At 42.3% G+C, this 12,174-nt stretch overlaps 1 pseudogene; it reads right to left on the reverse strand.

Annotated features, from left to right (window-relative positions):
* Window positions 1-8,617: 8,617 nt before the first annotated feature.
* On the reverse strand, window positions 8,618-9,733 carry LOC148000995 (glyceraldehyde-3-phosphate dehydrogenase pseudogene; annotated as a pseudogene).
* Between the last annotated feature and the right edge of the window lie 2,441 nt (window positions 9,734-12,174).

The following is a 12,174-nucleotide window of genomic DNA, read 5'->3' on the forward strand; positions in this document are numbered from 1 at the left end:
AGACTGCTGGGTGGTGACTGACCCTAACTAACCTCCTAGGCAGAATCAAGCCCTGTGTCTTAAGGTTTCCATAGCCTTTGCTTCTGTCCCTACTGAGCACCACAAATACCAGCCTTGCTATAAACTGTGACCGTGACGATAGAACCCAGTCCATTTACCCAGATCCATCTCACACGCAGTGTGACAATGCCATGGCTCATGCTCTATCTGAAGCTGAACGTTGGTCTTTTCCTGTTGTGGGACTTGAACTGAAAACTCTGGCTATCCTTGGGTCTTGAGTGTGCCAGCCTTGAGGACTGGGCTTACACTACTGCCTCTTTTGGTTCTGCAACATGTTCCCGCTATCCTCTCTCTTTCCTAGATCAATAAAATTCCCACAGAGAAAGTAGCGTTGCCAAAATTCCTTCCCAGGGGAAGACTTAAGCAACAACTAGTCCTTCTCCTAAGGTCCCAGGGACAAACAGAGGCATCATCCCACCCAGGTTCACTCTGAGGGGAGCCGATCAGTTTAATGAGCTTCCTATAGTGCATAGATGAGGGCCTACCTACAGGGGTGTGGGTGCTCTTCCTCCCTTCCCCCAAAAGGCCTCAGCAGAAACTACCCCAGTGGAGATGACTTCTTTCCCATAGCCACATTGGTGGAGCTCTCCTCCCCCTTTCCCCTCCCCTTGCCTATCCTAGTCTTCCTGGACTTGTATACTTTAGCTCCTCCTGTGGCCATGCCCCCATTTCCCACTGGCCAGAGTCAATGCCAGAGCACAGGGGCACACATTGCCTCGCACACATAACTGTCTTGGACCTTCCCCCTCCATCCACCTACATCAGCATCCCTTCCTGAAAAAGAAAAGATAACCAATACCTCCGACGGGCGGGGAGGGGGTCCTCATCTTTATGTGTTAGTAAATCATTTCTGCAGTGATCGTGGGGAACATAACCCAGAAAACAAAAGATCATAACTGGTACGTGTTAAATGAAGACTTCTGAAAGATTTTATGTGGTGCCTCGCAATCATCAAGCAAAATATATTGATCAAAGTCACCAGTTACAATGTGTCTTCCTGCCACCATTCCATTCGTTTACTTTCATGTTTCGGGGACTGTGAGACCGTGGCTCAGAACATTACAGAACTGTGGCCAGATGATTCAATCAGCAGCCGTGTGTCAGCTATGGTAACTGTCTCACTGACCCAGCCTGGGGTCCGGTGCGAAGCCTGCTCACAGGCCTGGCTCTAGCTCCACTCACCTAGGCCTCATCAGGAGCACAACCTGTCGCTGCTGACAGGTCCCTGACTGCTGCTCTTGTTAACTTTGGAATTTAGAAACCAAAGCACAGAGCTTCTGAAAACTTTGAGTTTCAGTCCCCTAGACCCTGCAAACCCTTCCCATCCCACAGAAATTTGGATAAACCCCAGACCTTGGAGATAAAAGAAGGGAAGCCAGTTTGAGGATCCAGAGAACTGCCTCTGGCAGACCTGTGGGCAGTTAGCATACACTGGCCACCCAGCAGAGTGGTCACTCCCCCGCCCCCTAGAACCTGGAAGGGGCCAGGGGAACACACGTCACTATGACTCCATCTGAATACCTGAGAGCAGAGCTTTTAAAATCTGTGTTCATTACAGCTGCACAGCGGGTCAAATGCTTTCTCTTTTCTCATCCAAAAAAAGGCTTAGGATAAAAAGTAAGATGCACTTAGTGCTTTAAACTCCCTGACATGGAGGACTCAGTGAGCACTAACATGTCCGGCCTCCTTCCAAGCCTGTAAACCCAGAAGCTTGAAAAGCAGAAGAAGGAAAACCAGGGGTTCAAGACCAGCATTGGGCATACGGTGAGTTCAAGGTCAGCCTTGGCTACATGAGACCCTCCCTACCTCAGAAAACAAAACCAAAACACATTAATTTTCCCATCTTTCTTTAGTTTGGATCAGAAATGTGTCCCAATATCTGTGTGCTAAAGACTTGGTCCCCAGATTAGGCAGGAAGGTGGTAGTGAAAATTGTCAGAGGAAGGGTCCCAGTCAGGGGCCTTTAGGTCATTGGGCTTCAAGCTCTTCCTCTTTGTCATGGCCTGGCTCTCAGGTGAGTAGCCTTGTTCTGCACATGCTCTGACAATGGTGTCCTACCTCTCCAACAGTCCCAAAGCAATATGGCCGTGATAGACTAAAACACTAAAGATGTGAAGCAAAACGGGCTTTTTAACCCATCAGTCTGATTAGCTCAGATATTTATTATAGTGACAGACAGACAACTAACATTCATCCCTCCAATTAAGAAACAAGTTATGTGTTGAAGGTCTGTTGTACAGACCAGACTTTCTTCTCAGAGTGGAGAATATAGCTGTGCACACAAACCTTCTCTATCCTCGTGAAGCAGTGTTCAGAAAAATCTAAACCCGCATTTCCAGTTTTTGGCCACAACCCCATTGTTCTTTGCATTGTTATCTTTGTAGCATTCTTTTTAATGGGATGCTCACCAGAAGAAGGAAGGAATCTGCTTCTAGAAGGACAAACCCAGTGTATGAGAACTCTAAATATACTTTAACACAGACAGTAGGTACCAAGGATAACCCATTAGCCTGTGGTACACATAATGAAGTTCATAAAGGCTTCTTATCCTATATTCTATATATGAATTTAAAAAAAAATACTTGTGCTTAAAACTGGTGACTATTTTCCACCAAAAGCATTTGTTTACTTGTGAAAATGTTTCTCTCAAAAGTAAAGTTGTAAGCATGCTTACCTCATTATGGACAGCTACCTGGCTGCCCTTTCAAAAGACAGCCATCTATTCTATGCCAAGGTCAGAAATACAACATAAGCTAAAAGTTGATGGGCTGTATCAGCACATGGTAGCATATTTGGGAATCAACCAATATGGCCACGTATATAATCTGTGGCACCTCACTATGGTGACTTCACCTGCAGAGCACAGGCTGTGAAGAAATCCCTTCGCATGGGACCTCTGAATTTTGCAGAGAGGAATCCCAGCTGGACCCTGAACCACAGTAGCCTTGACTTCCCGCACCCACCTGAAGGGTCCTGAGTCAGGTACCATTTGCTTCACAACTTTGGATTTTTGGTGTCTCACTGGGTAGGGAGGTGCATCTTGGAGGAAGCAGAGGGAGAAGTAGGAGTGTAGATATGATCTAAATACATTGTATGAAATTTTCAAATAATTATTTTTTTTCAAATTCTAATTATGGAGTGATGGATCATCAGTTAAAGACCTAATGACTGCAGGTGGATCCCAGGCCCCACATTGGCATAGGAAAAGTGACTTTAGTTGTTTTTTGTTTTGTTTTTTTTTATGATGTGGACCTCAGACTCGAAAAGTTGTACTCATCATCTTTAGTTGTCTTCTGACTTCCACACAAGCCACACAATATGTCTAACACACACACACACACACACACACACACACACACACACACACACACACTAAATGTAATAAAAAAGGAAATCCCACAATATAGAAAAACACATAAAGGCTATGAGCATGTAATTGCAGGAGAGGAAACAGAAAGGCAAGCATACCATGAAATCCTCCAAGTCACGGGTGATCACCCAAATGACCACATTAACACAATGAAATATCATTTCATATCAAGTACTTCAGGAAAGTAGGAGAGAAGTACTCAACCGTACACTTCCAGCATAATATGCTCACCACCCAAACACAGTGGTGCTAACTGACCATGGACTAGGTACATGTTGGTTGGGATGTGGGATGTTGGTAGGCACAAAAAAGGTAGATGCTCTATTGCCCCAGGTGGACCATGTTTCAACGACATTCATACACATCCTATTCCCCCAAACTGGTTCCCTCTGTAATCATTCTAGGGAGGCAATGCAGCCCGTGTGAGAAGTGTAGGGCTGTGTGCACTGAGAACCATGCCAGTTCATGCCAGCCAACCAGGCCCTGGCCATGCCTCTCCCCTCTTGTTTCAGTGCACACAGTCCCTACACTTCTCACTAGCTCACCCCTGGTGTTGTGATTTGAATGAGAATCTTTCCCTCAAGGTCTTGTATGTGTGAATGGTGGATCTCCAGCTAGTGGCTCCGATTTGGAAGGCTGTAGAACCTTTAGGCAGTGAGGCGTTGCCAGAGGAGGGGAGTCACTGGGGACAGATCTTGAAGTTTGATAGTCTGGTACCACTTCCCATCTGTTCTCTACCTTCTGATGAGGAACCCAATGAGACCAGCCACCTCTCTCGGCTGATACCATGACGGACTGTACCCATACACTGTAAGCTAAAATCACCTCTTCTTGCTTTAAGCTGCTTCTTGTCGATGATTTGGTCAGAGCAACTAGAAAAGGAACCAATGTGCCTTGGCTCCCAAGATAACGTTATTGAGTGGCTTGCCTTTCATAGTTAGACAAAACTTAACCTCTGAAACTGAACACATGCAGACAGTGGGGAATCACAGTGTCAAGGCAAGCCTGGGGTTAGAGAAAGATTATGTCTAAACAGAAAAGTTAGTTCTGAATTCATAAGTAGAAGTCTCTGTTATAAAGAAAAGGTTTATTGATATATATAACATATATATATAATTGATATATATAACATATATATAATTGATATATATAACATATATATATAACTGTTATATATAAAAGTTTTTAAATAAAAGTAAAAATTTCTAGGCTCTCTGTTTTAAAGACATTTCAATGCCTGTGGTATGCTTGGCCTTGTTGGAGTAGGTGTGTCACTGGGTGTAGGCTTTATGACTCTCATCCTAGCTGCCTGGAAGTCAGTGCTTTCAGATGAAGATGTGGAACTCTCAGCTCCTCCTGCACCATGCCTGCCTTCTTGTATGATAATGGACTGAACTTCTGAACCTGTAAGCCAGCCCCAGTTAAGTGTTGTCCTTATAAGAGTTGTCTTTGTGCTGTCTGTTCACAGTAGTAAAACCCTAACTAGGACACAGGCTGTAGTTTGAATCTAAAATGTCTCCCAAATACAGGTGTGTCAAAGGCTTGATCTCTAGCCCTTGATGTTACTGAGAAGTAGAAATTTTAAGAAATTTTAATTTGAAGAAGCTAGGTCATTTGGTGAAAGCCTTTGAAGAAATCATTAGTCTCTCTTTTCTCTCTCTCTCTCTCTCTCTCTCTCTCTCTCTCTCTCTCTCTCCCTCCCTCCCTCCTTCCCTCTCTCCCTCCCACTCTCCCTCCTTCCTTCTCTCTCTCTCCCCCTCCCCCCCTCTCTCTCACTCTCTCTCTCTCCCTTTTGATGTCATGCCATGAGAAGGTTTCTCAACTATGTACCTCCAACATAATATGCTCACCACCAAAGACAGTGCTACTAACTGACCATGGACTGGGATCTATAGAACTGTGAGCCAATATAAACCTTTTCTCCTTATAAATTGATTTCCTAAGGTATTTTGCTATTGTAACAAAGTAGCACAAGAGGACATGATCCACAGACTCTGATCATTTTCGCCTTCCACTCTTACGCTGGGTCGTGCATAGAGGCTGACTCTTGTATCTTCAGAGTGAGAGGTGGATCCTATAAGCCCACTGTGCTGGCTGACGAGGTAACTGAAACCGTGGTCAGCTCAAAGACCTCTGGATCTATAGTGAGTAAAAGGCAGTCAGGTGAATTATCCAGTCAATGATACTGGCAGGCATCAGAAGGTTAGTTGTTTGAACGTTATGCACTGGGTAACTTTGAAGAATTCTAAGGCCATGTTGCAACTATCAGCACTGACAGCAGGAAACCCGGAGATGGTCCCTTCCATCCTTCCCTTTCTGGAAAGACAGGCAGAGGCTCAAATGCACAGGACACAGTTTTCCTCTAACTCCGTGGTATCATGTCCCCTCATATTATTCTCCAACTCATTCTGGTTCTAGGGCCGCTCTCTTTAATGAGGGCATGTCTCAGACAGCTAGTATGCTTTCTTCCTTTCATGAACTCCTGAAGGGTAGAGCTACGAATAAGGACTGTCCCCACACAAACCCAGGCAAGCAGGCAATACACAATGAGGGAACATCTGCATATTGAACACGTTCTACCTGAATTTAAACACAACGCTTCTATTCAACATATCAGTTTGAATAGTAGAACTCCAGGTTTGAAAATGATGTTTATGCCTATAAGAAATTAGCCAGTGTAAAGTGATTCATCATAAAATGTTTGCCATCCTTCTTTAATATATGTTTTATTACTTCTTTGAACATGCTATATAGAATGTTTTGATCATATTTAACACCTCCCTCACCTCCCTAACTCCTCTGGGTTCCACACCCTGCCCCCTCCCATACTACCTTGAATTCTTTCCTTTTTTTCCTTCCTTTTTTTTTCTTTTTCTTGAAAGTTGAAATGAGGGAAGTGAAGTATAGGTGTTTCACTAAGGGCTAAGCATTCTTAGTCCCATCCTCTGAACCTTGGTCAGTTGAGGGACTCTGTGCTAATTGTGCTACCATCTACTGCAAATAGAAGCTACTCTGAAGGAGGTTAGGACATCCAGTAGTCTATGGGTATAATGATGTTATTAAGACCCAGTTTAATACTATTTATTATTAGATTATATATTAGATATAAATAAAATATCTATATAGCAGAATAATATAGTAGGTGATCCCTCATCGGATAATGGAGTCAGGTGTTGGTTTCATCTTGTGGAGCAGGACTCAAATTCAAGCAGAGAGTGATTGGTTCCACCCACAATATTTATGCCACTGTTGTATCAGGGCACATCTTATCAGACTTGTCACTACTATTATAGCTCAGAGGGTTCACAGCGGGGTAAGGCTGATGGCTACTGTTCTCCTCTGGGAGCCTGTATAGAACTTTCGAGCACTATAAAAGCTAGTGAGCAGGGTGGAGCTTTCAGCTTGGTTTCTCAATATTCCACAACTCGGGGATGTGGTGACTTAGCAGTAGGGTCTTACTGTCAAGATCAAGAGCAACCGAGAGTCTTCGCAGGCTCATAACGTTTGGGCATCTATGAGACCTCATTGACCAACACCTATAAAAGATATAACCCATTCCTGGCACCGAGCATTTTATTTATTAGCCTTTGGAGTCTGCTAAGGGTATCTTCACTCTATCATAGGATAATTCCATCTTGAATACACACACACACACACACACACACACACACACACACACACACACACACACACACATACACACACACACCATTCCATTCTATCTCCCCTCTCTCGAGTCCTCACCCCACATGGCCCTTTAATAATCTCCTGGTTTCTGTGGGTATTCCACAGAAGACATATATATTCAAAGCTTCAATGATAACATACACAAATAAGAGAAAATATGTGACATTTGTCTTTCTGGGTCAGGGTTCCCTCACTCGAAATGATGGTTTCTAGCTCCATGCATTTTTCTGCTAATTTCATCATTTCATTTTTCTTACCAGCAGAATAATACTCCATTGTGCGAATATACCACCATTTCATTATTCATTTACCCAGTGATGGGCATTAGGCTATTTCTATTTCCTGGATACTGTGAATAGAACAGAAACAAACATAGAAGTGCAGGTATCTCCGTAATAGAGTCCTTTGGGTGTGCATCAGTTTGATTTAGGTTTACTATTGCTGTAATGAAACGCCATGGCCACAAGCCCATGGGGGGTTGGTGTTTGGCGTTAACTTCTGTAACACTGTTCATCATTGGAGGAAGTCAAGACAGAAGCTCAAGCAAGGCATGAACCTGGGAGCAGGAGCTGACATAGAGGCTGAGGAGACGGAATGCTCCTTACTGGCTTGCTCCCCATGGTTTCTCAGCCTCCTCTCTTATACAACCCAGGACTACCTGCCCAGGGGCTCATGACCACAGTCCATCCCATCACTGACACTCAGAAGACTGTGGATGGCTCTTCTGACTATGCTGACATGAAATTTCAAAATAGTTTTAATTTGCATTTCCCTGAGAAGACTGAATATTTTTAAAGCATTTCTTCTCATTTATATTTCCTCTTGAGAACTCTGTTTAGTTTCATACCTCAGTTTTTAGCTGGGTTGTTTGTTCTTTGATGTTTATAGTTCTTCATATTCTAGATACTAACAGTCTGTCAGATGTATAGCTGGTAAATATTTTCTCCCCCATTTTGTGGGCTTACCTCTTCACTTGAGTGATGATATCTTTTACTGTGCAGAAGCTTTTTAGCTTCACAAGGTCCTAATTTTTAATTGCCAGTTTTAAGGATTTTTGTTCGGTCTTTGCTTAGTTTTTAATATAGGTGTAATAAGGGTTCATAAGAAGAATTTGGAAATGTACATCGCTTTCCAATTTGTGTGATAGTTATAATAGTATTGGTATTGGTTTTTATCTGAAGGTCTGATAAGATTCTGTGCTAAATCCATCTTGTCCTGGTTATTTCATTGAGAGACTTTTAGTTACTGCTTCTACCTCATTGCTATATTTTGAGCCTATTAAATTCATTTATTTCGTCTTTATTTAACTTTGCTATGCTAGGTTTATCTAGAAACTCACCTGTTTCTTTTAGGTTTTCCAGTTTGGTGAAATAAAGATTTTTTGTGGGTACATTGAACTTTATTGATGGTATTCAAGAGAGTGGGGAGGGCTCCCTAGGCCCCTCCTGTCATTACAGGGATCTGGGATGGAAATTGTGACAGAGATGCTCAGTGTTGATAGTCGAGGTGGGATGGGGACTCCTCAGCAACTGGGGTCCTCTCTCTTGCTCTCAGTATCCTTGCTGGACTGGGGTAAGTGGTCCAGGGTTTCTTACTTCTCAGAGGCCATGTAGGCCATAAGGTCCACCACTCTGATGTTGTAGCCATATTCATTGTCATTCCAGGAAATGAGCTTTGCAATGTTGTCATTGAGAACAATGCCAGCCCCAGCATCAAAGGTGGAAGAGTGGGAGTTGCTGTTGAAGCCACAGGAAACAACCTGGTCTTCAGTGTAGCCCAGGATGCCTTTTAGTGGGCCCTCAGATGCCTGCTTCATCACCTTCTTGATGTCATCATACTTGACAGGTTTCTCCAGGTAGCAACTCAGATCTGCAATGGATACATTGGGGATAGGAAGGCTATGCCAGTGAGTTTCCCGTTCAGCTCTGGGATGACCTTGCCCATAGCCTTGACAGCACCAGTAGATACAGGAATGTTGTTCTAGGCTGCCCCACGGCCATCACACCACAGCTTTCCAGAGGGGCCATCAACAGTCTTCTGAGTGGCAGTGGTGGCAAGGACTACAGTCATGGATGACCTTGGCCAGGGGGCTCAGCAGTTGGTGGTGCAGGATGTATTGCTGACAATCTTGAGCGAGTTGTCATATTTCTCCTGGTTTACGCCCATCACAAACATGGGGGCATCAGCCAAAGGAGCAGAGATGACTTTTTTGGCCCCACCCTTCAAGTGGACCCCACCTTTCTCCATGGTAGTGAAGATGCCAGTAGATGCCATGACAAACTCAGCAGCAGCATCACCCCATTTGATGTTAGCAGGATCTCGCTCCTGGAAGATGGTGATGGGCTTCCCGTTGATGACAAGCTTCCCATTCTCAGCCTTCACTGTGCCGTTGAACTTGCCGTGGGTAGAGTCATTCTGGAACATGTAGACTATGTAGTTGAGGTCAATAAAAGGGTCATTGATGGCAACAATCTCCACTTTGCCAGATGCAGAGAAGGCAGCCCTGGTAACGGCCAAATCCATTCACACCAACCTTCACCATCTTGTCTACAGGATGAGGCTAACACTGCACAAGAAGATATGGCTGTCTCTGGAACAGAGAGGAGCAGAGACTGAAATAAAGATTTTTAAAGCATGTCCTTCAAATTCACGGAATTCCCTGTGTCTGTTGAAATATCTCCTATTTCATTCTTAATTCTATTAATTTAGATTCTTTCTCATTTCTTTTGGCTTATTTAAATAAAAGTTTGTCACTCTTATTAATCTTATTAATCTTTTCAAAAAATGAACTCTTTATGTTATTGATTCCTTTCATTGATTCTCTGTTGTTGATTTCAGCCCTGACTTTGATTATTGCTCCCTGTCTGCTTTTTCCTGAGTGACGTTTTTCTTGTTTTTCTAAGTCTTTCAGGAATATCATTAGTTGTTAATTTGAGATGTCTCAAAAATTTTAATACAGGCACTTAGTGCTCTCAAGTCTCAGGAGTGCCATCGGCATGTCCTGTAGATTTTAATTGCATTTACATTTTTATTCAATTACAGGAATTTACATTTTCCTGCATCATTTCTCTTTGACCCGGTCGTATGTTGTTTACTTTCCATAGGCTCACGTACTTCCTCTCGCTGTCGATGTCCAGCTTTATTCCACTGTGATCAGATTGGCTGCAGGGTCTGTTTTCCCATATTTCTGTTTATTGAGACTTGCCTTGTGTTTGAGGAAAGTCCCATGGGTTGCTGAGAAGACTGAATTCTTTAATGTTTGTGTGGAACGTTCTGTATATGTCTGTTATACACATTTAATTTATAATGCCATTTAGCTGCAAAGTTTTTCTATTTAGGTGTGTTTTCTCCCAAATGATCTGTTGGTGAGTGTAGGGTGTTGAAATCTCCCACTGTCATTGTGTCAGCATCAATCTATAGTTTTCTATCTAATAGTGTTTCATTTATAAAATTAGATTCCCTCCATGTTTTGTGCATATATATTTTGGATTATAATATCCTGTTGGTGAATTTTTCTCTCAATAAATCCCTACTTATCTCTTCTGACTAGTTTTGATTTGAAATCTATTTTGTCAGATAGTAGAATACCTATGTCTGCTTTTTCTCAGTTCCATTTGCTTGGAAATCCATTTTTACCAGAAAGTGATGGCTCCCCTGATAGTGAGGGTTTCCCCTTGGAAGCAGCAGCAGCAGCAGCAACAACAACAATAATAATGCATCTTATTTTACAATCCAACCTACCAGCCTGTGTCTTTCCATTGGGGAATTGACACAATTCATATTCAGACATATTACTGAAATATATATAGTAGTTCCTGTCATTTTATTGACTTCATTTTTAATGTTTACTTAGGTCTCTTTTGGTTACCTGTTCTGGCATTATTTGACCTCCTGGGTGAATTTGTTCTTCTCTTCAGATTGAAGTGTTCTTTCTCATATCCTCTGTAGAGATGGCTTAGTATTCATAAAGCCCTATGATCTGTTTTGATCATGGAACATTTTTATTTCTCCTTCAATTCTAATAGATAGTGTACTGATATGATGATCTGAATTGACAGTTCTGGTCTTCCTGCACTTAGAGCATGGCTTCCCAGACCCTTTTGGATTTGATGGTCTCTGTGAGGCAACTCAGTGCTGCTCTTGTAAATAACTTGACCTTTCTTTATCTCTTGCAAGTTTCAATCCACTTTGTTATTCTGTTTTTAATGTTTTAGTTGTAATGCATCCTGGAGAATTCCCTTTTGGCCTTGTTTGTTCCACATTCTAAATGAATGTGTTTCTTCTGAAGATGAATGGCATTTCTCTTTCCAGTTTTGGAAATTTTTCTTCTACGATATTCCTGAAGATATTTCCTGGCTCCACCACGGTTTCCTTTCCTGCTTCATGAGCATAATTCAAAGCTTTTGTCTTTTCATGGGACCCCAAACCTTTCCATGTTCTACTCATACTTCTATCTCATTGGCCATTACTGAACTATCTGACTCCTCTGCTCAGTTTCTCTCCCCAACTCTCTTTTCTACATGGTCGTTCCATCGTTGAGGCTTATCTTGGAGATTTTTAATTGGCTTATTGAGTTTCTCATTTTCAGAATCATTTCGGTTTGAGTTTTCTTAAAATTCAAACTGTTTTCATGTCTCAGATTGGACATCTTGTTTCATTCCTCACTTGGTTTTTTGTCTTTGAGTGTTTGACCATAGTTTTTAATTGTTATTTTTAATTTTATCTTAGAGTTCTTCCAGGTCATCTTCAATGGGGGTCATTACTTTTGGGGCTTCATATTGATTTATTTCTGTGTTGGGATTTGAACATCTGAAGTTAGTTTATTGGTTGAGTCTTCCTTCCTTCCTTCCTTCCTTCCTTCCTTCCTTCCTTCCTTTCTTCCTTCAAATTACCTTCTTGTTTCACCAGGAATGACTACACTGTTCAGGAGGCTAACTCATACAGGGGTTGGGAATGTTGATTCTTCTGGTTTTGTTTTGTTTTATTTATTTGTATTTGGAGTATAAATACAACTCTCTTCAGGTCTTCTGCTTGTCAACTACAATTTGATGCCTTCAG

Source organism: Rattus norvegicus, chromosome 15 (assembly GCF_021556685.1).
Source record: "Rattus norvegicus strain SHRSP/BbbUtx chromosome 15, alternate assembly SHRSP_T2T, whole genome shotgun sequence".
Lineage (NCBI taxonomy): Eukaryota > Metazoa > Chordata > Mammalia > Rodentia > Muridae > Rattus > Rattus norvegicus.